This window comes from Eubalaena glacialis, chromosome 7 (genome assembly GCF_028564815.1).
Source record: "Eubalaena glacialis isolate mEubGla1 chromosome 7, mEubGla1.1.hap2.+ XY, whole genome shotgun sequence".
Taxonomy (NCBI): Eukaryota; Metazoa; Chordata; class Mammalia; order Artiodactyla; family Balaenidae; genus Eubalaena; species Eubalaena glacialis.
In genome coordinates this window covers 20,304,294-20,330,649 of record NC_083722.1, presented here as the reverse complement: position 1 = coordinate 20,330,649, position 26,356 = coordinate 20,304,294, and the positions used below count along the sequence as shown (strand labels likewise).

The 26,356-nt window shown below is 41.5% G+C and overlaps 1 protein-coding gene and 2 pseudogenes across 1 annotated transcript in view; 1 reads left to right on the top strand and 2 right to left on the bottom strand.

Annotated features, from left to right (window-relative positions):
- LOC133094976 (cytidine monophosphate-N-acetylneuraminic acid hydroxylase) overlaps nucleotides 1–26,356 on the top strand; it is a 272,381-nt gene that overhangs the window by 136,848 nt on the left and 109,177 nt on the right. The window contains exon 3 of the mRNA XM_061195773.1: nucleotides 12,955–13,016. The gene's annotated coding sequence lies outside the window, so the exon portion shown is untranslated. The remainder of the gene's footprint in view (nucleotides 1–12,954; nucleotides 13,017–26,356) is intronic.
- Nucleotides 8,753–10,184, bottom strand: LOC133094345 (tubulin alpha-1C chain-like; annotated as a pseudogene).
- Nucleotides 19,191–20,185, bottom strand: LOC133095651 (aryl hydrocarbon receptor-like; annotated as a pseudogene).

Genomic DNA, 26,356 nt, shown 5'->3' with positions numbered 1-26,356 from the left:
ACATCCTCTAGGATTGAGAGAAAGTGGTGAGAGCCCATCCTGGTGGGTTAGAACATCTGCTGTGTGAGTTGGATTTTGGCAAGGTCATGAGATTAGCTAAAATGATTTTGGCGAAGCAGCAGTAACAAAATAAAACAATTCCATCATAGAAAAACAAGAGACAGATGAGTGTGGCATGCGAGAAGGAGCTTGATAGTTTTGGAAACACAGCTGGGTCAGGTTCCAAGGGCTCTGATAGACCCAGCACAAGATTTTGTTGCTCAGGAAACTTTGGAGCAAAAATTTTTATTCTGGGGCCCATGCACCCTTAGAGGTCCAGAGATGGGTTTCTGGGGACCTCTGGATCCCTAGAAATTATAAGCAAAATGCTGTATTTCCATGTCGGAGGAGACCGATACTCACAGGAACGTATTAACCACAGAAGACAGAGAATCGTGTTTTATGAGGCCTGGGGTGACCAAGTACAAGGTCAGAGTAAGAATTGTCACTTACTCAAAGCCAGGAAGAGCTTGGGGCTCCTGAATGAATCCTGTCATTTTCCAGCGGAGAATACAGAGACACAGAGATGTCGAATTACTTGGCCAGGCAAGGATTTTCACCAGCTACTTATTGACTGAAACACAGAAATACAAGATTTAGGGGAACTAAATGGCCTGTAAGACTTAGGAGAAATGAGGTACCCTGGACCACAGAAAACCCACTTGAAGGCTCAAAACCTTCTCTGATTACCCCAAGTGGACGTGATCTTTCCTTCTTTGCTCTTCTGGAGCACCGGACTTGTATCCAACTTACAGCACTACACTAGTTACATTATAATGTAATTACAATGTTTTCTCAACCTTGAAGAAACCACAGAGTTGCTCTAACTTGGCACTGTTGACATTTGGGGTGGGATACTTCTTTGCTGATTGGAGCTGTTCCGTGCATGGTAGGCTGTTTAGTAGCATCCCTGGCCTCTACCCACTAGATGCCAGCAGCTTCATTCCCCATCCCCACCCCCAACCGAAGTTGCAACAATCGAAATTGCCTCCAGACAGGACCAAATATCTGGGGATGGGGTGTGGAGGGAGGCAAAATTACCCTCAGCTGAGAACCACTGACTCATCCTGAAGGTATTTTAATACATGCCATGCTTCTAGATGGAACGTTGCAAGGGCCGCACCTTGCAAAGCTCGAGGCAAGCACAGTTCTTAGCATCTCGTGTTTAATGTATTGGATAAATAAATGGTCAGTCTTGTGTTCCTGGATCCTGCAGGCCACACTCACTGTTTCCAAATAAGCAATGGCTTAACGGTTTCAAAAGAGAAGAAAATAAAAAGGAAGCATTTCATTCCACTTGTGCTTTTAGGCGCTCCTGAATTCTGCAATGGGAACAAGTTAAGGCTTTTATTTTCCTTTTTGAGCAGTAAAATATAGGTTGTCAGCTTGTCCAGCGTGATAAAGAAGAATACAATTAGAATCTTACCCAAGTGAAGTTTTCCTTTGGCCTCACACAATGCATTCCATTCAGAGTTCCTCACAAAGAGAATACTTCCCTCTTACTTCCCTCATATTCTTTTAACTGGGAGTTTAAAAAGGGCCCAAAACTCACCGTAAAATTAAAAAAAGAAATTGTCCCTCTTAATAGTTATCTCTTAAAATAAGCATGCTGGAGCACAATTTTAAAAATCTGCTCTCCTCCCTGCCCCCCCAAAATTAAACCATGCCTTATAAAGCATTTCAAGTAAAGTTGATGAGCCCCAAGATTTTCTTTCTTTTCCACTCCCACCCACAGTGTCTTGTGTGATTCTTATAGGAAGTACATATGCAAAGAGTATCAATAGGGAGGAAATACATTTCAAGCCAAATTTTAGATGTAGACAAATTAATTCCACACCATTTCAACCCTATGACCTTAACTAGATAGAAATAGTACAGTAGTTTCCCAGTGGATAGGGCTGGAGGTGCAGGGCTGGAAGAAACAGCCTGTGTGGCTTGGATGGGCTGGTGCAAAGGATTAAGTAGAGGCTATGTACAAAAAGTCCCAGCCACCCCACTAGGAGAGGAAAACAGGACTAAGACACCATCCTAAGGGATGACGGAACAAGAGAATCCTCTAGTCATGGAAGCTGAGCCTCTGCCAGAGAGGCCAGACCCTGGGGAAGGGTTGGGACCTGAGACAGACGCACCTGGGGCCCTGCAGGCTCTAGCAGGTGGTTTCCATTTGTTTACCTACTTTTAACAAACTTTTATTTTAGAATAATTCCAGATTTAAAATTGCAAAGGGAGAGGGTTCCCATATACCTCTTACCCATTTCCCCTCACTGTTGACATCTTACATTATCATGGTGTTGGGCTGTACCCCGCAGGCCTACAAAGCCTGTACTTGCCCAACTTCAAGACCAAAGACAGAGCCCAGAGTCAGCAACAGAGACATCATTGGTTTAATGGACGGGAGAGCTTACACGTCTGAAGCCAGGTCTTGGAGCAACACCCCACCGTGTGCAGCAGATAGCTGGGCAGGACATGGCAGCAGTTTTCTGGGGGAAGGTGGTTGGGGGGGGGAGTTACCAGTTATAGGGGGAAATGACGTCATCTTGGCTCATCGGTTACCAGGGAAACCAGCAGAGGGGCACGCCCCTCACCGTCCCTTTAATAAGCATAGTAGAGAGCTCTGATCTAAAGCTAGAACAGTCATTAGCTGGGGCCGGGGCAGGTGTGTAGGAAGGTCAGTCATGTGAGTAGGGTGTAGGTGAAGCAGGTGCTGGTCGGGCAGAGGCTGTACAGAGAGCAAGAGAACAGCCATCTTGGGTGGCCTGACCATACACATGGAGTATTTGTCAAAACTAAGGTTGGTGTATTATTATTATTTGTTTATTTTTAACTAAAAGGTTTAACTATTTTCTTTAACATGAAAACATTCAACACACATGTGAGGTGTCAGGTGTCTGGGGGTGCAGGCCAGTGGCTCCCTCAAGGACACAAAAAAGGCAGTTAATTAGATGCTCCTGTTACATCCATGATGAAGAACGAACCCCATAGCAAGCCTTGTTCCCCAGTGTTTGAAGTAATTCCTTCTGTCCCTGAACATTTTCAGTTATAAGCCTGTAGGGGTGTTGAGGGTCTCAGAGGGAGTCCCCATCCTGCAGGATGGTAGGGTGGGCAGGGCAATTTCCCTAGCATCCTACCCATAGGGTTCCTTGGTAGGGGTGGGGTTAAAAACCTGAAGAATAGAGCTCTTGGGGTCTCCATCTGGTCATCCCATAGGTGCTGGCGGAAGCACGCTGTCTTCCACCTATTTGGGAAACGCTGGGTCTAGCTTAAGAGGATAAGTGTCCTCTGGTCTTCAAAGGCCAGCTCTGGGGCCCTTGGAGCCTCTAGGGCAGGATCCAGGACCGTCGCTCCTGCCCATCCCTTTTAGAAAGGTCAGGAATCTAGCATCTTTCTTAGAGGGGATGCCCTCATTTACTTGTTATGAAGTGTAAGCTCCACCCACAAAGGTTGTTTGTCTCACAACCATCTTGGGGAAGTGCTGACAAGCAGATCCTTAATCCCAGATGCAGTGGCTCTGGGCTGGGTCCTAAAGATTTGTGTTTCTAACAAGCTCCCCAGATAATTCTGATTCAAGTAGTTGGTGCTTAGGTGGGCTTATGCTGTTTGACTAGCCTGCCCATTCTAGGCACTAGAAATTTCAATTACTGTCAGCTGAGAGGGTCATGGTTCGCACTCCCCAGGGGGGAGGCTCCTTAATTCAGGATTTTATGAATTTTATTTTACTGTCGTTCATTGACAGCAACTGAACATACATTATGGGAGGAGAACTAGGTACAATTTCCTAAACACTTAACTCAAGCATGCATGTATATATCACAAGTTACATGCAGTGCTGTTCTAGTGATAAATAACCATCCTCCACTATATGGGGTCAAGGGAATTGTTCTGTTCTGGGTCTTGGCTCCTGGATTTCTGTTGGCTTCCAGGATCTTTCAGTATTTTGAGAATGTCATTTCACCCTCTACTGGCCTGTAGAATTTCTGCTGAGAAATCTGCTGATAGCCTAACGGGGGTTCCTTTGTAGGTTGTCATCCTTTTCCCCTGGCTGTCTTTAAAATTCTTTCTTTGCCATTGACTTTTTTTTTTTGAAGTATCTTATGTGCTTTTATTGTTTGCATAAAAATGAGGAAGATAACAATTTATTTACTTGAATATATACATAGCAGCCTCAGGAAGGATACATATGAAACCAGGAACAGTGGTTCCCCATGTTGAGTGTCAGGGGAACTAGGCAATTAGGGACATTTTATAGAATCCAATTTTTAATTTAATGTCAATTTACAAAGAATCATATAGTTCTATATGTAGTGACAATGTAAAGATGTACTAAATTTAGAAAAGAAGTCAGACGCAAAATAGTAACCTGATTTTGCCAACTATAGCATATTTAATATAATGTGGTCTTATTTTTTTTAGATGTTTCAGAATCTTGAGTTGTTTTCTAGTTCTGAAGATCAATTCTTTTTTTTTTAACATCTTTATTGGAGTATAACTGCTTTACAATGGTGTGTTCGTTTCTGCTTTATAACAAAGTGAATCAGCTATACATATACATATATCCCCATATCTCTTCCCTCTTGCGTCTCCCTCCCATCGTCCCTACCCATCTCTCTAGGTGGTCACAAAGCACCGAGCTGATCTCCCTGTGCTATGTGGCTGCTTCCCACTAGCTATCTATTTTACATTTGGTAGTGTATATATGTCCATGCCACTCTCTCACTTCGTCCCAGCTTACCCTTCCCTCTCCCTGTGTCCTCAAGTCCATTCTCTACATCTGTGTCTTTATTCCTTGCCATTGACTTTTGACAATTTTAATATAATGTGTCTTGGAGAAGATTTTTTGCATTGAGGTAATTAGGTGTTCTCTTAGCTTCATGGACTTGTATATCCAGTCCCTTCTCCAGGTTTGGGAAGTTCTCAGCTATTATTTCTTTAAATAAACTCTCTGCAACCTTCTCCCTCTCATCTCCTGGATACCTATCATCTTAATATTGCCCTTCCTAAAAGAGTTGGATAGTTCCCGTAGAATTTCCTCATTTTTTTAAGATCTTAATTCTCTTTCCTCTTCTACCTGTATCATTTCTAGATTTCTATCTTCAAGCTCACCAATTCTCTCTTCCATATTGTCTGCTCTATTTCCAGTGCTTTGTAATGCATTTTTCATGTTGTTTATTGGGTTCTTCAGCTCCAGAATTTCTGTTTGGTTCTTTTATAGAGTTTCAATCACTTTGGTGAAGTATTCCTTCTGTTCATTAATTTTATTCCTGAGCTCACTGAACTGCCTTGAGTTTTCTTGTAGCTTGCTGAGTTTCTTCATGACAGCTGTTTTGAATTCTCTATCAGGTATGTCACAATATTCTGTGACTTTAAGTTTGGTTTCTGGAAGATCATCATTTTATTTGTGTGATACGCTGTTAACTGACTAAGCACCATGAAGAGCCACAGTTATTCCTTTGCTGGCACATTTGAAGTAGCCAACACCTTTCTTCTTTCTTCTTTAAACATGATTGTAATGATTCAACAGGTTAGAAATTAGAGGCCTTGCTTTTACTTTCCAGTAGGTGGTGCTACAGCACAAGGTTTGGGTTTTTCTTACCTGCGCTGCCTATTTGAGAGTCAACACTTTCCACCCACCATCACCTCTGTCAGAGGTGTGCCCTCCTAGCCGCTGCTTGTGCCTCCGGGGTCGTTGGTGCCTTGCTGCTGCTGGTGTCACTGGCTTCACCACCTGAGGCACTGGGATGGCAGGTGCTTCCACTGCGTGCAGGATCTCTGGAGTTGCAGGCTCTGCTGACATGCGGAGAGGGGAAGGGTGGGGTGGAAGAAAGTGAGGTTGCGGGTACCTCTGCCCCGTCTAGGGTTGTTAGGTCTATGGGTACTGCCGCTGCTGGTGGGGGGTGGAGGGCTGAAGTCGTGGGTGCCTCAGTGGCTGGAGGGAGGAGGCCCTGTTGCTGCTGCTGCCCAGTTACCTGTGGCTCTAAGTGCTGCTGTGTGCTGTAGCTGGAAGGCCAGAGTTGTGTGTGCCACCTCCCCTGCTGTTACTGGGTTCTCTGTGGCTGCGGGTTCAGCTGCTAGGGTTCAGCTCTTGTGCCCTGGGGGCCAGGATTGCAGGCACGGTCTCTGCTGTTCCCCTGGTTCCACTCCTCTATAAGTTGAGTCCACCCACCTTTAAAGGTACAGATGTGTGGGATTCTCTGGCATCCTAGTGTGTTGGGCAGAGGCACCTTTGTTGCGTTGTGGATGTTTTACTGGTTGTAGATTGAAGGGGAGAGATAAAGAGAGCACCACCATGATGGTGACGTCACTCTTCCACTCTTACAGAGAGAAGAGTTCCCTTGACTCTCTCCTTGGTCCTAAGAGCCTCAGCTCCAGCACCTCTTCTTGGCTCCAGTCATAGAAGAGTTCAAGCTAAGCTCATGATAATCTCTCAGTCACAGGGCCAAGATTAAAGCAGTGAAATACTCATTAAGGCACAGATTTTAAGGGAGCATCAAAAAGCCCAATAATCACAGTCAATAATATTTTAATGCAATATTTAAAAAAATTAAAATGAATGCAGAAAATCCATGATGAACAAAATATCAAAAGTTCAAATAAAGACAGGCTGTTTGTTTTATGACTCTGTGTTGTTGTGGAACAGGAGCAGTAGTCGCCATTCAGCCCCAGGTTCCTGGACCCATAGGCCAAGTGGATTTATGAGGGGTGACAATGGTGCACGAATAAATTGGGCAACATGGGGTTTTATATATCGTCATATTTTTAAATCGTAATGCTTTTATACTTTGTACTTTGTGCATGTATATAGAGGTACACATTTTTCCCTTGGCCTCAGTCTCCAATGGGGCACTTCTCAGCAATGTTCATCCACAACAAAAAGAGGTTTTTATATTATTGTCATAGTGGGATTCTGGGCCTTGCCATGTATAATTAAAGCCTGTCAGTGTGTACCCTGTAACTGAAAGTAAAAAAGCAGTCCCCTCTCAAAATGAAGTCTGCCACCCCTATAGTAATAAGTATAAACCACAGGCAGCTTTTTAAATTCACAAAATCACATTCTCACAAAATGCATTCCACTAATGATTATTTGTGAATCAGGTCTCTGCCCTGTACTCTTTGTGGGACGAGGAAGGATTTTCTGCAAACCTCTGGTTCTTTGGTGGGAAAAGCAATTCCTAGCTCGAGGTGCGGAAGTCATTAAGATCGTTAACACTCTACCTGACGTGCAACCACTGGATGGTTACTGTTAATCATTCCCTGTTCATGTCTATGAAGGCTACACTTTTCTATGCATCATCTCATCTAATCTTTACCAAAAAATCCATGACACTAGTATTATAATTCCCTTTTTACAGCTGAAGAAACTGAGTGTCAGGAAAGTTAAATGACTTTCCTCATTAGCACAGTTGGGACCTGACGTACAAGGGTCCAGTAAGTACAAATATGCTAGCACTCTGTTTATGGACTGTAAGTTTTGCTAAATATATCAATCTTGTCATTTGAACAAAATATGCAGGAGTCTCCTGAATTCATAACTCTATGTACCTGCTTCCGAGAGAAGCAGCATCCAAATTATTTTTTACTGAAGGATATGTTATAACATCCCTTAGTAGCTAATTCAGTGATTGACAACTGATATATACCTGGGGGGGAATCTTAATTACACATATTAGTTTAATAAGAAAACTTGATAATAAATTAATTAAAACTAGGGAATGGAGGACAAAGTGGCATATGGCATAGAAGCTTTAATTCTATTACCATAATCCTTGACTGGTGTGTGTGTGTGTGTGTGTGTGTGTGTGTGTGTGTGTATGTGTGTATGGCAATACTGCCCAGTAGAATTTTCTGTAATAATGGAAATGCTCTGTATCTGCACTCTTCAATGAAGTAGTCTCATGTGACAACTGAACATTTGAAGGGTGGCTGGTACAACTGGGGAGCTGAATTTTTAATTTTATTAAAGTTCCATTAATTTACATTTAAATTTAAATAGCCACATGTGGCTATGGCTACCATATTGGACAGCATGGGGCTATAGAACAGGTGTGAAAATGTTGTCATTCAGTTCTTCTGGCAGTTCCTCTGATTCATTTTCTTGAACATATTCCAAGATGGAACTTTTTTACCCTAAATTCTGAGAACAAATAGGATTGCAGTGAAACGCTAGTGTAGTCATGTGAATGAAAGCTGAATAAGGACAAACCTTTCTAAAAAAGGGTCATATATCTACAAGGGAGGAAAATCTGGTCCAACACACCAGGTAAATTGTACATTGGGGAGCTCTACTGTGTTTCATTGCTAATGCTCATCTAGTGAACTGATTGATTTTCCTGTTAGGATGTAATGCAAACACAATCTGAATGTTTTTTGACACTGAAGACAACCACAGCTAATAAAAAGAACACCATTTGTATTTCAGTGATCCTGATGGATTATGACAAATGGCTGCGTAACACATTCCAAGTAGAATTTGTATAGCACAGTGCTTCCCATTTTTCTTTCTTGTCAAGCAGCTATTTTACCTTCTATTAAATTATACAAATATAGTTTCATTTTTATAACATTATTCCTCCTATCTCTGAATACTTGCATCTTCTCTCTCACAATATCACCTTCTCTCTTTGTATTGCAATTTGGCTCCCATACCTAGTCTGTTCCTTTCATTCTCAGAATATTCTTTTTTTTTTTTTTTTTTTAGAAATATCACTTTTATTGGCAAGATAGGGCCACAATGGGCAGCTCCACAGAACACAAATAAGACAGTCCCAAGACAAGAGGGTAAAATTGCAGCAGGCAGGTTAATATTCTTCACCCTCATCTTCTCCCTCAGCGCTATCGGCTCCAACATCCTCATAATCCTTCTCAAGGGCAGCCGTATCCTCACGGGCCTCAGAAAACTCTCCTTCCTCCATGCCCTCACCGAGTACCAGTGAACAAAGGCACGCTTGGCATACATGAGGTCAAGCTTGTGGTCCAGGCGAGCCCAGGCCTCAGCGATGGCTGCGGTGCTGCTCAGCATGCACACAGCTCGCTGTACTTTGGCCAGGTCTCCACCAGGTACCGCAGTGGGAGGCTGGTAATTAATGCCAACTTTGAAGCCAGTGGGGCACCAGTCCACAAACTGGATGGTACGCTTGGTCTTGATGGTGGCAATGGCAGCACTGACATCTTTGGGAACCACATCGCCATGGTACAGTAGGCAGCAAGCCATGTATTTACCATGGCGAGGGTTGCATTTCATCATCTGGTTGGCTGGCTCAAAGCCAGCATTGGTGATCTCTGCTACAGTAAGCTGTTCATGGTAGGCTTTCTCAGCAGAGATGACAGGGGCATACGTGGCCAGAAGGAAGTGGATGCGGGGATAGGGCACCAGGTTGGTCTGGAATTCTGTCAGATCAACATTCAGGGCTCCATCAAACCTCAGGGAAGCAGTGATGGAGGACACAATCTGGCTCATGAGGCGGTTAAGATTAATGTATGTTGGGCGCTCAATATCGAGGTTTCTACGACAGATGTCATAGATGACCTCATTGTCTACCATGAAGGCACAATCAGAGTGCTCCAGGGTGGTGTGGGTGGTGAGGATGGAATTGTGGGGCTCAACTACAGCTGCGGAAACCTGAGGGGCCGGGTAAATGGAGAACTCCAGTTTAGACTTCTTGCCATAATCGAGAGAGATGTTCCATCAGCAGGGAGGTGAGTTCCCCCACCAAAGCTGTGGAAAACCAAGAAGCCCTGAAGACCTGTGCACTGGTCAGCCAGTTTCCGAATTCGGTCCAAGACGAGGTCAATGATCTCCTTGCCAATGTTGTAGTGACCTCGGGCATAGTTATTGGCAGCATCTTCCTTGCCTGTGACGAGCTGCTCAGGCTGGAAGAGCTGGCGGTAGGTGCCAGTGCGAACTTCATCAATGACCGTGGGTTCCAGATCTACAAACACTGCCCTGGGCACATGCTTGCCAGCGTCTGTCTCACTGAAGAAGGTGTTGAAGGTGTCATCTCCTCCCCCAATAGTCTTGTCAGTTGGCATCTGGCCATCGTGTTCCAGGCAGTAGAGCTCCCAGCAGGCATTGCCGATCTGGACACCAACCTGGCCAACGTGGATGGAGATGCACTCATGCATGACTGAGACTTGTAGGGTTCTGCGGGGCTGGAGGAGGAGAGGGGATGGCCACGAAACTCTCCAACTGACAGACTACCAAAGAGTCCAGGGGAGAAGTAGTCTCAAGAATATTCTTGATCTCCTTCTCTAACGCTTACTGGGTTCCACAATCTTTTCCTTTCTTTTTTAAAATTAATTAATTAATTAATTAATTTATCTTGGTTGCATTGGGTCTTCGTTGCTGTGCCTGGGCTTCTCATCGCGGTGGTTTCTCTTGTTGCGGAGCATGGGCTCCAGGTGCGCGGGCTTCAGTAGTTGTGGCACGTGGCCTCAGTAGTTGTGGCTCGTGGGCTCTAGAGCGCAGGCCCAGTAGTTGTGGCACACAGGCTTAGTTGCTCCGTGGCATGTGGGATCCTCCTGGACCAGGGCTCGAACACGTGCCCCTTGCATTGGCAGGCTGATTCTTAACCACTGCACCACCAGGGAAGTCCCTTCCTTTCCTTTTTTACGCCATCCACTTTATGATTCAACTGTAGTCAAATTCAATATAACAGATTCCCCACCCCCCACCTAATGGAGCAACATAAGAATCCTTCTGGGTGCTGGTTGGACTGCAGCCCCTCAGGTGCCAATGCTAACATTTAAGCTACAAAGAGGAAGAGCAGCCCATGGCAAAGGCCAGAGGAAAGGTCAGAAAGTGATGGAAGATACAAAGAAAGTTATCAGTGGTGCCTCCTGGGGAAGAGATGTCCTGTCAGTTAAAGACTGAGAATGTTACCCATCTACAACCTTGGTGAGAACCGTCTCCAGATGGTACTGGGGTGAGAAGTTAATGGAAGACGTTGAAGCTGCCATCACAAATGTAGACCATACTTCCAAGAAGGTTGGATAAGGAGAGAAGTAGAAAGGGAAAAGGAGCTACAAAGGGCTCAGGGAGAAGAGGCTTTTGTTTAGAATGGGAGAAACGTGAACAAGTTAACATCAGCTGGGACCTCCCTGACTCTGAGAGATTTAGGTAAACCTGGTCCAAAGCCACGGTCAAGGGCTTCCTTCCCTGATTTCAGTGACCTGAGAGCTCCCTCAGGCTTCTGTCCACTTGCACACCTATACCTGTGGTCTCAGGTCCATCTCATGTCACCTCAGTGGAAATCTTAGCCCTTTCCTCAGTTTCTAAAGAGATACATATATTCATGTTAATAGTAATCTATATAATCAAAAATGTCATAAGTTAAAAAGCTTAAAGGAAGTCTGGAGGTGCTCCCAGAGAGGGATTGCCCTGCAAACCACGTTGCCTTCTGCCATCCAACTGGCTCCTCCTCCACCCTCCCCAACTCTCTCCTTTTTCTTTAGAGCAAGGAACTACTTTCCTTGTCTGAAGCAGAGCGATGCTCCCACAGTCAGGCCCCTGTAAGGTCTCAGTTTCAACCTCTATGGGTTTATCCATTGATTCTTCTAACAAATCCTCAACAGGAACTTTCATGCTATTTGCTAACAGAATTCAACTTTTCTCTATCCTGTTATATTAGTGATCTGGGGATTAAGGGTTTATAGAGATACAGAGATTGATTCATGGAGCAAAGTGCTGGGAGACACTTGGAGGAGATGGGAGGGTGGCTCTTTTATTTCTTATCATTGGTGGGGCTGGAGGTGAGAATAGGTGAGAATGAAGATGAGCCTGTATGGGTAGCAGGATATTTATGAGGGGCGGATGGGAAAGTGAGGACTTGAAGGTTTGTGGACTCAACATTCTCTATGGGGCGAGATCATCTGCTAGGAGAGAGAGAGAGAGCTGAAGAAGGTTTGGGATAGTAGCCCAAGAGAGGGAGAGAGAGAGAGATTCTTAAACAGGGAAAGGGATTGACAAGCTGAATTGAGACTCCTTATGAGGTAAGAATCATACATCTGTGAAAACACTAATTCCCGTGGTTGTACTTTTCTCCAGCAGTGCTGTCACTAAGTTCTGGAAGCAGAGCAGGGGGAGTGCAGGATTGATCCAAGGTTGAGGGCTTACAGAGCAGGACAGCCTGGGGACTGGCTGATGAGAGCTCAGTTCTAGGGTTTTATTTTGAAGTCCTGGCAAACAAGGGAAGAGCCAGTGCAGGAGCCTCCCCAGCAGTAGAGAGTCACCCTTGGTGGACTGTCAGCTCACTTTGGACCATACCTTGGTAATAATAAAGCGGGAAGGAAGGATGCTTTTGTACCAGTTTTATTTAAGCACCTTGGGCAATTGTTTCAAATTTGTGATGATGATGCCTCCATTTTCTTCTGACTCCTCCTATGGTTCCTTTCACCTGCTTTGGTCAAAAATGATTGATCTTACAACTTTATGTTATTTCCTTAAATGTTATTTATCCCTCACTCTCTGGTTTCCTGGACTTTTTTTTCCTAACCCCCACTATAATACTGACACCCAGTGGCCTGTTAGTACAGAGCTGCAGACATGCTGGGTTTTCTTCAGCACAGCCTTAGGAGAAGATATTAAGAAAGCATATACTTCCTTGGGAAAGAAAGTAAAAGAAGAGCTTCTTGTTCCTTAAGCAGTCAGAAGAAAAATGCATCTTCTTAGGAACTCAGAGGACCCTGAGAATAAGAAAAGCTTTGACCTCAGAACTAGACATGCTTCTTTAAGAGCTGAGTGAATTTAGCCAGAAACTATACTAAACTGGGAATGAAAGGAGATCAGGATTTTGAAGAAAAAGAAAAAGAAAGAAAGAAAAAGGCTTCTCAAATTAGAGAGAGCTAGGCAAAAGAGATTCTGAATGTAAAGCCACTTGGGGAGGATGTGCGCTCTTGGATAAATCTTTTTTTTTGTTTTTTCAGCAAGCATGTATTAAGGACCTACTGTAACTGACTTATTGAGCAGTCTTGGTTCCATGGGAGACGTAAGTGTGAAGAAATTTTATTTTTTCCTGTCATTGTTTTCAATCTGTCAAATATCTCTCTCTTGACCTTTAATGAAATCTTGGGCAGATTTAATAACATTTGGTTACTGAAAGTCCATTTGTTTAAAACTCCAATAGTATCCAATTCAAATCTCAAATATTACCATAGCCCTACTCCCACTCCAGATACTAGGTCACAAAGAAAATTTTAACTTAAAAAAGTCATAATTTTTAAAATTTAGGTATAACTGACATATAACATTGTATTAGTTTTAGGTGTACAACAAAATGAGTTGATATATGTATATATTGTGAATGATTATCACAAGTTTAGTTAATATCCATTATCACACATAGTTACACATTTTTTTTCTTGTGATGAGAAATTTTTTTTTTTTTTTGGCCACATGGCATGAGGGATCTTAGTTCCCCGACCAAGGATCAAACCCATGCCCCCTGCACTAGAAACGTGGCGTCTTAACCACTGCACCACCAGAGAATTCCCAATGAGAACTTTTAAGATTTACTCTCTTAATGACTTTCAAATACACGATAGTTACCATACTGGACTTTACATCCCCAGAACTTATAATCTTATAACCAAGAAGTCATAATTTTGAGAATCTAAGTTATATAAAACATATTATCTGGTCATATTGAAATAATTACATCAGAAATAAGCAATAAAAAGACTTGATAGAATCTAAATATTTGGAAACTTAAAACAGAATTCTCAAATACTCATGAGTTAAACAGGAACTATAGCAGAAATGACAAAATATTTGTACTGAAGGACTGGGAAGGTACTACAGATCTGAACCTGTGAGATTAAGTTAAAGGAAAATTTATAACCTTATATGCATTATTTAAAAAAACCAAGATCTAGAAATAAATAAATTTTTTACTCATGAAGCTATTGAAAGAGTGATAGGGCAAACTTAAAGAAAGTAGAAGCAAAGAAGTAGTAAAGATGGCAGAAGATAAAGAATTAGAAAACAAAACAACAAAGAGAATCAAAATCTAAAAACTTCTTTGTAAACAGAAAATCATAATACAAATCATCTTCTAATGAGATGAATAAAAGAAGGCATAAATAAACAGTATTAGGAATGAGAAACAGATATGACTACAGATACAGTAGAGATTTTTAAAACCATGAGACAACTATAAATAATTTTGCCAATAAATTTGAAAATATGAACAAGATTCAGTGTCTTCTAGAAAATGTAAATGATCAAAAACTAATTCAAGAAGAATTAGGAGACCTAAAAAGAACTATAGCTGATATTTAGAACTTCCTTCTTTTGAAAACTGCTGCATGTTTTCTGTTACCTTCAGTCATGATCTCAGCTGGCCAAGACTCTTCACCTGCTGGTGTGACCCAAACCCTCATTTCTGAAGGGTTGATTTTTCAGCAGTCTTGCCTTTTCTTGTTTGATGTAGTTTTTCATTAACTTTTCCCTCCTGATTGCAATTTAATAAGGCTTGCATTTAACAACAGAATTTTTACATATTGCAAACATTTTAAAGTATAGTCAAGCATCCTTCAATTATCGATCATTATGGGGATTTTAGTAAAGGTAAAAATTCTTCTGAAAACACTTGTAAAATGTGCTACCATCTTAATATTTGTGTAAATATTAAGAAATACTTAGGAAAGATTATCTTTTTCTTTTCAAAAGGTTTTCACTATAAGGCACATAATATTAAACTCTAGAAGCCATTAGATTATGTAATATTTCCCTTTTAATCATTATTTGCCTTTTACCTTGTATTACCTGAATGAAGCAGGTGAGTAGTGTCATTATAACAGAATTGATCGGAACTACTGGATTTAATAAATAACATATTTGTATGCAGAAAATGTATTATTAACTTCATTTAATGAGAAAAATGGCATATTATATGTAAACTATGGATCCTACACTGTTATAGGCAAAAGAAATTGTGAGGCACTTAGATTAACAGTGAAGGAGAAAAGTATTGAGATTTCCTTTTTTTTTTTTTTAACATCTTTATTGGAGTATAATTGCTTTACAATGTTGTTTCTGCTTTATAACAAAGTGAATCAGCTATACATATACATATATCCCCACATCTCCTCCCTCTTGCGTCTCCCTCCCATCCTCCCTATCCCACCCCTCTAGGTGGACACAAAGCACCGAGCTGATCTCCCTGTGCTATATGGCTGCTTCCCACTACCTATCTATTTTACATTTGGTAGTGTATATATGTCCATGCCACTCTCTCACTTTGTCCCAGCTTACCCTTCCCCCTCCCCGTGTCCTTAAATCCATTCTCTACATCTGTGTCTTTATTCCTGTCCTGCCCCTAGGTTCTTCAGAACCTTTTTGTTTTTTAGATTCTATATATATGTGTTAGCATACGGTATTTGTTTTTCTCTTTCTGACTTACTTCACTGTGTATGACAGACTCTAGGTCCATCCACCTCACTACAAATAACTCAATTTCGTTTCTTTTTTTAAAAAATTAATTAATTAATTTATTTATGGCTGTGTTGGGTCTTCGTTTCTGTGCGAGGGCTTTCTCCAGTTGCGGCAAGCGGTGGCCACTCTTCATCGCGGTGCGCGGGCCTCTCACTATCGCGGCCTCTCTTGTTGCGGAGCACAGGCTCCAGACGCGCAGGCTCAGTAATTGTGGCTCACGGGCCCAGCCGCTCCGCGGCATGTGGGATCTTCCCAGACCAGGGCTCGAACCCTTGTCCCCTGCATTGGCAGACAGATTCTCAACCACTGCGCCACCAGGGAAGCCCAATTTCGTTTCTTTTTATGGCTGAGTAATATTCCATTGTATATATGTGCCACATCTTGTTTATCCATTCATCCATCGATGGACACCTGAGATTTCCTTTTTATAAAAATATCACTATTTATTTTAATATCTGAAGTAAAAACAGAAGCTAAAAATATAGGGAAATAGTTTTAGTTTAACTTTGTGTTTGATTTACTAATAACAGTCTAGAGGTTCAAACCTCGTGTGTTTCATTTTTAGTCTGATACAACAAATTTAAATAGAGAAAAATTTTTCTTATTTAGAAGCATCTGACATGCTCATTTTTCCCCTCAAAAAAAAAAAAATTCACACAATGTGATGCCCAGAATAAGGTGAAATGCAGTATATTACTATTTGAAGCAGCACAGTTTCTATTTTAATGCTGATGTATACATATTCGATTTTTTGAATTGTCTTCTAAGATCAAAAATTACAATTTGGTTTGGAATGACAATACAAGCAGTGTGGGACTTCCCCAGTTGCGCAGTAGTTAAGAATCCGCCTGCCAATTCAGGGGATACGGGTTAGAGCCCTGGTCTGGGAAGATACCATATGCCACGGAGCAACTAAACCCGTGCGCCGCAACTACTGAGCCTGCGCTCTAGAGCCCGCAAGCCACAACTCCTGAGCCCACACTCCTAGAGCCTGTGCTCTGCAACAAGAGAAGCCACTGCAATGAGAAGCCCGTGCACCCCAACGAAGAGTAGCCCCCGCTCCTGGCAACCAGAGAAAGCCCGCACAGCAACGAAGACCCAACGCAGCCAAAAATAAATAAATTAAATTAAAAAACATATTCGCTGTTCAACATTAAAGTACTTCCACGAAGTGGGAAATTCATTAAGCAATTATTTAAAAAAAAATACAAGCAATGTGCATCAATGCCTCCCTCCCTTTGAACTTGCTGGCATCATTCAGTTTTATCACTTTGCAATCTTACCTTAAGCATCATTCCAAAACCAAGATGAAAGTTGGGTTTGGAGTTAGAGGCACTCACTGGATATCATTCCAGGAAAAGTCTGGTCTCTGATGGATAATAAAGAGGCTGAAGATGTGTGACAGTTAATGTGTGATGTGTCAGCATCCTTAGTGATAGTCTAAGCGTGACAGTCTGTGTGTTATTTACGCTATTTTATTCAGCTGGATATGTTTCACTGAAAACTCTTCCTCCATTCTGAAACTTTTAAAATGTCTGTGAGCCTGAAGTTGAGTTTCTGGCTGGCATTGATATAGTGCTGTGTCCCCTCACAACATGTCTGGGAAGTTACCACAGCAGGCTGTGCATTTCTTCCACGTTGTTGTTTTTTAGAAATTCATAAGCAATGGACCAAATCTTCTAAGTTAGAAGTTGGGTGATGGTTCAAAACTTCCTACAGCAAAGTCCAATGAGGTAAACTTAGAATTAAAACAGACCAATTTCAGAAAATAAAGTTCTGTGTAGAAGGCAGATTCTTAAACTCAGATTTGTAGGGAAATTCTCAAAAGGCCCTTACATTGCTGTAGGTCTTGCTGGAGACAACAGAAATGCATGGACTGGTTAGATTTCCAATCCGCAAGCCTGCCGTGAACTTGCATCTGCCTCATTTTCTGAATCGGTCGCTGCTCCCCCACCTTGCTGGTGCTGCAGCCACTGCTGTGGTTGTAACTAGCTACCCTGCAGCTCGACTTGAGGGTCAAAGATTGTCGCTGCTGATGGTCTGAACACACGAAGGTGCACTTATAAAAAGAATCTTGGACGTAAGTCAGGATTTCCTGTTATTCCAACAGATAAAATCCTCAGCAGAAAGTCAGATTGGAAAAATCCCTCATTCTGCTGCATGTGTTTGATATCTTCAAAATCAAGGTCTAAGTTTTTCCTAGTCCTTTCTGAGTCACCGTTATCATTATATGGAAAAAACCTTACATGATCTCCAGAAAGCATCTGGTTTATTCTCTGAGATGGACCAACTGACTCATGTTTTAGGTCATTATCATTTCCTATTGGCACAGTATTATCTTGCCAATTACTGCTTTCATGCATAGTTTTATTTAAAAAGCTTCTTTCAAAGGCTAAATAATTTGGAACAGGATAGAGATAACCAGACTCTTTTTGTTGCATCCTAGCATCCAGAAGAGACCTAGGATTAAGGGATCCTTATTTATAGTTAATACGGTGGTGAATTTTTTCCAGGTATTACTTTTTCCTTATTAGTAAAGGATCCATTCTGGCTGGGACAGGACTGTTTATGTCATCCAACACAGCTTCTCCAGTAATAAACTTTTTTTTTTTAATATCTTTATTGGAGTATAATTGCTTTACAATGTTGTGTTAGTTTCTGCTGTATAACAAAGTGAATCAGCTATATGTATACATATATCACCATAGCCCCTCCCTCTTGCGTCTCCCTCCCTCCCTCCCTCCCTATCCCACCCCTCTAGGTGGTCACAAAGCACCGAGCTGATCTCCCTGTGCTATGTGGCTGCTTCCCACTACCTATCTATTTTACATTTGGTAGTGTATATATGTCCATGCCACTCTCTCACTTTGTCCCAGCTTACCCTTCCCCCTCCCCGTGTCCTTAAATCCATTCTCTACATCTGTGTCTTTATTCCTGTCCTGCCCCTAGGTTCTTCAGAACCTTTTTTTTTTTTTAGATTCCATATATATGTGTTAGCATATGGTATTTGTCCAGTGGTAAATATTAAAAGTAACTTCTATTTTGTTTTTGTAAATGCTCTGTTCCTTCTTCATTTGGGAGTGGTCTTGAGTTGCATGGTTATAATCTAGCTTGTCATTTAAAAAAACCAGAGTGTGTTATACCAAACCCAGGCCCCTTGCCTTTCTTTGGTAAGAAGTCCCTCTCTTTAGGCTTTTTTTTTTTTTTAATTTATTTATTTATTTTATTTTATTTTTGGCTGTGTTGGGTCTTTGTTGCTGCACGTGGGCTTTCTCTAGTTGCGGCGAGCGGGGGCTACTTTTCGTTGCGGTGTGCAGGCTTCTCATTGCCGTGGCTTCTCTTTGTTGTGGAGCACAGGCTCTAGGCGCGCGGGCTTCAGTAGTTGTGGCACGTGAGCTCAGTAGTTGTGGCTCACGGGCTCTAGAGCACAGGCTCTAGAGCACAGGCTCAGTAGTTGTGGCACACAGGCTTAGTTGCTCCGCGGCATGTGGGATCTTCCCGGACCGGGGCTCGAACCCGTGTCCCCTGCATTGGCAGGCTGATTCTTAACCAGTGCGCCACCAGGAAAACCCTCTCTTCAGTTAACCAGTGTGCCATCAGGAAAGCCCTCTCTTCAGGCTTAATCATCTGAATATGATTCTTGGCCCAACAAAGCATCTCAGCAGCCTGATCTTCCCCTGAACAATTCTGCTTTGATATTTTCTAGAACATTTGTTCCTATGGCATCTCAGACAGTGGGTGTAAAATCTAGTTTGTGTTTAGTTCCAAAGATGAATTCTTTTGTTCACGTTTCAAGTATGAAATGGAGGTTGAAGTAATGGCTGGAGCAACTGCTGCCTAAAAGCAATGGAGGTGGGAAGTAAAGATCCATCTTTCCCTTTCTCGTTCTGTCCACGAGGATTCTTAACCTTCGTTGGAAACTCATTGCCAGGAATCTGGATGAACTATCCAGCAGACTCCTTAATTGGCAGATGTTGCATAATTCTATAAAAGAAGAGTTTCTGGGGGAAGCTGGTGTGGGTTATAACTGACGGCTGGCAGTGGGAGGCCATGGGCTCCATCAGGTCTTTGGGGAGACAGTACACTTGGAGAGTTTAAATGCCCAGTGTGGCTGATGTTGAAGTGTGGTTAAGTTCGTATGCTCTCTGATGTATAACACCGGAAGTAGAAACCCTAGGCAACCTTCAATAGTAGGAGAAGCAGAAAAGACCAACGCGTCTATAGTGACAACCAATACAAACCCATTCAGAGCCTGAAACAGGACTTTTCTTACCCCTTTCAGGACTTCTCTGAGTTTTGCTCTGTGCCTATTCTGGTCTCCATTTCTGTTAGCTGAGGAAGGTTTTAATGCAACAGCCAAAAAACTCTTTTGTCAGGTATCTGATACTGAGCCTATACACTGCAAGTTTGTCCGGCTTTATTAATAAGATCTTGTAGGAAAAGTGGCAGGCTATTCAAACCGGTGAGCTCTGTAATAGGTGAGCCTCTGGCGCTCGGGAAAGTTCGAGTTGAATCCTTCCGCTGGGTTTGGTTTGAGGTTTTCGGCGTGGGTCTGCGCCTGGGGTGACGGGTCCGGGCCGGCGGCGGCGGCAGGAAGCGCGGAGGCTGCAGGCCAGGGTTGCCCCAGAGCCGCGCTGCTTTCTTTCTGTTCTCCCAGGGCGGTAACGTAAAAACACCTTTGAAGACAGAGAACATTATTATCATCTCAAATAATTCCTTCATGCCCTGTCTTAGTCAGTTACCTCCCAGAGGTAACACTGTTCTGATTTTTTATTCACCAGAGATGAGTTACGCCTCTTTTAGAACTTTATATAAATGGAATCATACAGTATGTACTTTTTCGTGGAAAATTTCTTTCCCTCAGCGAGTGAACTTTTGGGGTTCATCCACGTTGTTACGTGCATCAGCACTTCATTCCTTTTTATTGCTGAGTAGTATTCTATTGTATGAATGCAGACTAGTCTCTCATTGATGGTTACCTGAGCTATTTCCTGTTTGAGGCTATTATGAATAAAGAGGCTATGAACATTTTTGTATGTTCTTTTTTTGTGGACACGTGCTTTCATTTCTCTTGGATAAATACTTAGGAGTAGAATTGCTGGGTTATGGCGTCAGCATATGTTTAGTTTTATAAGAAACTGCCAGACCTTTTAGAAAGTGGCAATGCATTTTACACTGCCACCAGTAATGTCTGAGAATTGCAGGTGCCCCGTATCTTTGCCAGTATTTGGTGTTAGAGTGTCTAACTTTAACCTTTCTGATGGGTATGTAGTGGTAATCTCATTGTGATTTTAATTTGTGTTTCTCTGAGACTCTGATCATTAATTCCTGATGGTTAACGATGTTAAACACCTTTTTCATGTGTTTGTCATTCATAAATCTTCCTTTGTAAAACATATGTTAAAATATTTTGCCCATTATTTGATTGGATTTTTTGACCTTTCTTAAACTGAGTCGTAGGAATTCGTTACCTATTCTAATTATCAGTCTTATGTCAAATATTAGTGTTGAGAATACCTTCTCCTGGTCTATGGTTTCTCTGTTAAATTTTAATAGTGTCTTTTGACGAACAGAGTTTTAATTTTGATGAAGTCTAATTTATCACGTTCTTTTATTTTCTTTTTTAAAAAAATATTTATTTATTTATTTGTTTTTATTCGGTTGCACCAGGTCTTAGTTGCAGCAGGCAGCCTCCTTAGTTGCAGCATGCATGTGGGATCTAGTTCCCTGACCAGAGATTGAACCTGGGCCCCCTGCATTGAGAATGCAGAGTCTTAACCACTGCACCACCAGAGAAGTCCCTCACTTTCTTTTCTTTATAGTTATGGCTTTCCTTGTCATTTTCAAGAAACCTTTGCCTGTTCCTAAGCCACAAGTATAATGTTCTGTTTTATTTCAGAAGCTTTATAGTTCTACCCTTTATGTTTAGTTCTATCACCTATTTCACACTGACTTTTGTGCAGGTGTGAGGTAAAGGTCAAGGTTTCATTTTTTTCCCCATGTGGATATTCAGTTGTTCCAGCAGCACTTGTTGGAAAGACGTTTCCCATTGGACTGCTTGGGAACTTTTGTTGTTGAAAATCAGTTTACCATATAAGCATGGATCGATTTCTAAGCTCGATTCTGTTTATTTACTTGTGTATTTTTATGCTGCTACCACATTGTTTTGATTACCATACTTTATAGTAAATTATGGAGATGGGTAGTATCAGCCTGTACTCCAACTTTGTTCTTTCTTTTTCAAGAATTATCTGGCTATTTTATTATCCTTTTCATTTACATGTAAATTTTAGAATCAGTTTCTCAATCTCTATTAAAGAGCCTGGCAGGATTATGATCGAGATTGCACTGAATCCCAATTTAGAGAGAAGTGGCATCTTAACAATATTGTATCTTCTTGTATATTAACAGGTATATTTCCCCATTTATTTAGGTCTTCTTTAATTTCTCTCAGCAATATTTTGGAGATTTTCAGTGTAGACGTCTTGCATATCTTTTGTGAAATTTATTCCTAAACATTTTTCAAAAAATAAATTTATTTTATTTTTGGCTGCATTGGGTCTTTGTTGCTGTGTGCAGGTTTTCTCTAGTTGCAGCAATCGGGGGCTACTCTTTGTTGCAGTGCGTGGGCTTCTCATTGTGATGGCTTCTCTTGTTGTGGAGCACGGGCTCTAGGAACGCGGGCTTCAGTAGTTGTGGCTCACGGGTTCTAGGGCACAGGCTCAGTAGTTGTGGTGCATGGGCTCAGTTGCTCCGCGGCATGTGGGATCTTCCTTGAGCGGGGTTCGAACCCATGTCGCCTGCGTTGGCAGGCAGATTCTTAACCACTGCGCCACCAGGGAAGCCCAGCATTTCATTTTTTTGCTGCTATTGAAATGGAATTTTTAAAATTTATTTCAAATTATTTGCTACTTTTAATATGTTCCTTTTTACATGTTGACCTTGTATCTTACAATTTTGCTAAATTCATTTATTCTAGAAGTTGTTTTGCAGTTACTTAGGATTTTCTATATTGATGACCATATCATCTGCAAATAGAAACAGTTTTATCTGTTCTTTCCCAATCTTCATGATTTTATTTTTCTTACTTTATTGCCTAACGTCTCCAATACAATGTTGATTAGATGTGTTCAGAGTGGACAATCTTGCCTTGTTTGTTATCTAATGGGGAAAACATTTAATATTTCGCCACTAAGCATGATGTTAACTGTAGGTATTTTGCAGATGCCCTTTATCAGATTGAGGAGGGTCTTCACTAATCCTAATTTGCTGAGATTTCACCATAAATAATGTTAAATTTTGTCAAATGCTTTTTCTGCACCTATTAATATGATCATATGATTTTTCTCCTTTATTCCATTAATACAGTGAATTACATTGTTTGATTTTCAAATTTTAAACTAACCTCACATTCCTAGGTTAAATTCCAGTTGGTTATGATGTATTATCTTTCTTTTATACACTGCTGGATTTGACTTGCTAATATGCTAAGAATTTTTTTCATTCATTTTCTAACAACTTGATATTAAAACCCAAAGCAGTGTATGCTTATTGGGAAAAAAAAGACCCTCAACCAATATAAAAGCATGTGAAGTAAAAAATGAAAGAGCTTCTCCCCTCCCACCCACCCTCTTGCAAGAGGCAATCATAATTAACAATTTGGTGTGTATCCTTTCCCACTTTTTTCTGTGCATGTACAAATATATTACATACAGTGTAAATTCTGCTTTTTCACTTAACACTTCCTCATAACATTAACTGTTCTCTTAAAACATGGTTGTTTTGTTATTTAAATTGTAATATTACATAGCATTGACTCTAATTTATTTATCTATTGATATTTTCCTATTGTTGGACGTATAGGTTACCTATCTTACTTTATAATGGAATGAAACAAAATGGTATTGACGTTCGTTCGGGTTTTTCTGTAAGATGTTACGGAAAATCCCAAACAAACTTTATGGCCAGCATAATAATAATGACGTATGATAGGATTGTAACAGAGATGTACACCAGCTGCTGAAAAAACTTCCCAGGTAAGACGGCTGGGCTTGACCTGAGTTCTAATGGTTGAGTGAGTGCTGAGTTTCTTCATTAAGAAAGGAGAGGATGGGGATTCCCTGATGGTCTAGTGGTTAGGACTCTGTGCTTTCACTGCTGTGACCCAGGTTCAATCCCCGGTTGGGGAATTAAGAGAAAGGGAGGGAGAGAGGAAGATAAGGAAAGAAAGAAGAAAGAAAGGTAGGAAGACAAGAAAGGGAGGGGGGAAAGGAGGGGAGAAGGAAGGAAGAAAGAGGAAAAGAAAGAAGGAAAACAACATCAGTGTCAAGCCCAGGAGTTGGCTGACATAGACTGTATCCATTTTTCCATCCCAGTGGTGAAACACTTAGAAAAAATAATCTCTTCCCAATATAGTTCATTCTTTTCTTGCAAAACTTTTCTCGTTATTTGACTTTTATTATTTTTAGCTGATGAAAAGCCAGCAACTCACTGAAAACTTTCCCATGAGTTAATGGGAGGAACCACTGAACCACATTCCAAATTTCTTATTGTAAGTTGATTACATGTAAAAGTTATTTTCCTCCTCTGCTTTCCCTGTGGATAATGAAGAACATCTACAGATGTTTGTTTTGGAATGGCTCCAACTCCTCTTGTAGATTCTATCATGGTTTGTCTTCTAAACTCTCACTAAACAGGGGGGATTTTGGGCAGGGGATTTTTGCCTCATTTGACCTCTTTCTTTTGAATGGCCTACAACAGACTCTTTCCACTTAAGTCTGGCTTTAAAAAATTTACCTAAGTTCTCCTTCTTTAGCATGCCACTGTCTTCCTACTGAATGGTATTTAAAAGACTTTGAAGATCTGTATTATTTATTTCCTGCTAGTCTTCTAGTATTATTGGTGTGAACAACAGGAAATTTACTCCTGGATTATTCTAGTTATTGTAGTGCCCCTTGAATTTTTTCAGGTGAAACCAATCCTTGTATTAGTTCCCTATAGCGAGGTGTGTTTCTTTTCTGTGCATTATTTTTCACATTTGAAAAATGGATATAAACTTGCCATGCTTCTTCCCAAGGGAAGAATTGATAATCAAATGAAATGATACAGGTAAAAATAATTTAAATGTTCAAAGGTGGTAGAGGTCCTATATCAGTAAGTGCTCATTATCAATAATAGAGCTACCATTAAGCTGAGTTCCTGATGCAACCCAGGCCGGGTGCCAAGTGCTTTATTGACATTATCTCATTTTCATTCTCACAATTCCCTTATTCACATTTTACAGATGAGGAGGTTAAGTAATTCACCTGATGGCACACAGAGGCAGAATTCAGATCTGTCTTAACCTATTGTCTGTGCTCTTAGATATCATACTGCATACCTCTAAATAATATTTATTGAACGTGCAGTATCCAGTGCGATGATGTCACTTGGATGGTCTCCAAATAACAGAAGGTCTATGATGGCCTAGGTGGTCCCCCCTGCCAACTGTTAGTTTAGTCAGAGCTAGCAATAACAATTTAAAAAATAACTTGTTTGTGTACTAACCCTTACTGTATAGACATTTCTACCACTTCGTTTAATCCTATCAACACTGCATTAACCACAGCAGATATTAACCTCACTTTATTCAGAGAGGCTGGTAGTCCAAGATCTCACAATGCCAGATCTTTTCTTAAGTGGGTTTTGTGTCTGTTAGTATCCAGTTGATCAGCAGTCAGATGTACTTCTTACATATATAACTATCTCTCAGATCAGAATTCTTCAAGTGGGCCTTTGTTTATTGATCATGGTAAGTCTCCCACACTCAGGGTTTTCATCCATGGGGGCTGTGTGAACTTTCTATGGTTGCTGTAACAAATTACCACAAATTTAGTGACTTAAAACAATACAAACTTGCTATCTTACAGTTTTGTAGGTTAGAAGTCCAACATGGGGCTTCCTGGAATAAAATCCAGGTGTTAGCAAGGCTGTGTTCCTTTCTTGAGGCTCCAGAGGAGAATCTGTTTCCTTGCTTTTTCTAGCTTCTGAGGCTGCCCACATTCCTTGGGCTCATGGCCCCTTCCTCTTTTATCAAAGCCAGCCACAGCTGATCAAGTTCACCTCACATCCCATCACTCTGGACTCCCCTTTTGCCTCCCTCTTCCACTTTTATGGACCCTTGTAATTCCATTGGACTCACCTGGACAATCTAGGATAATTGCTCTATCTTAAGGTCAGCTGACTTTAATTTCATCTGCAACTTTAGTTCCCCTTTGCCATAGAACCTAATTTATTCATAGTTCCCAGGGATTAGAACGTAGATATCTTTGGGGCCATTATTCTGGCTACCACAGGGGCTCATTTATGTTTTTTTAAAAAAATATTTCTTTCTTTCTTTGTTTGGCTGCGCCGGGTCATAGTTGCAGCATGCAGAATCTTCGCTGTGGCATGTGGGATCTTTTAGTTGCGGCATGTGGGATCTAGTTCCCTGACCAGGGAGTGAACCCGGGCCGCCTGCATTGGGAGCGCAGTCTTAGCCACTAGACCACCAGGGAAGTCCCATCATTTATGTTTAAAATGAATGCTCATCTGTGTTTAAGATTGATGAGCGTAGGTGGTTGGTGTGAATTTCCACAGTGGCCTGTAGATCTATTTCCACCATGGGAAAGGGGAGAGTTGACTCTTGACTTTTAGGTAAGTGGGCTGGGCCTGCTCACACACAAGCTGCTCATTAGCGAGAGGCAGGCACCTGAGCTAGCCGCACCCATTGGTGGCCAAAGTAAGGTTGTTTATACTTTGCAGAGGCATTCTAGAAGAATTGTGCTTGGCCACAGCTGCTGTTCCTTTTTGTTTTCTCTCTGTTGGTTGAAAAAGTCCTGAGATAATTCAGGCTTTCCTCCACTGACACTATAG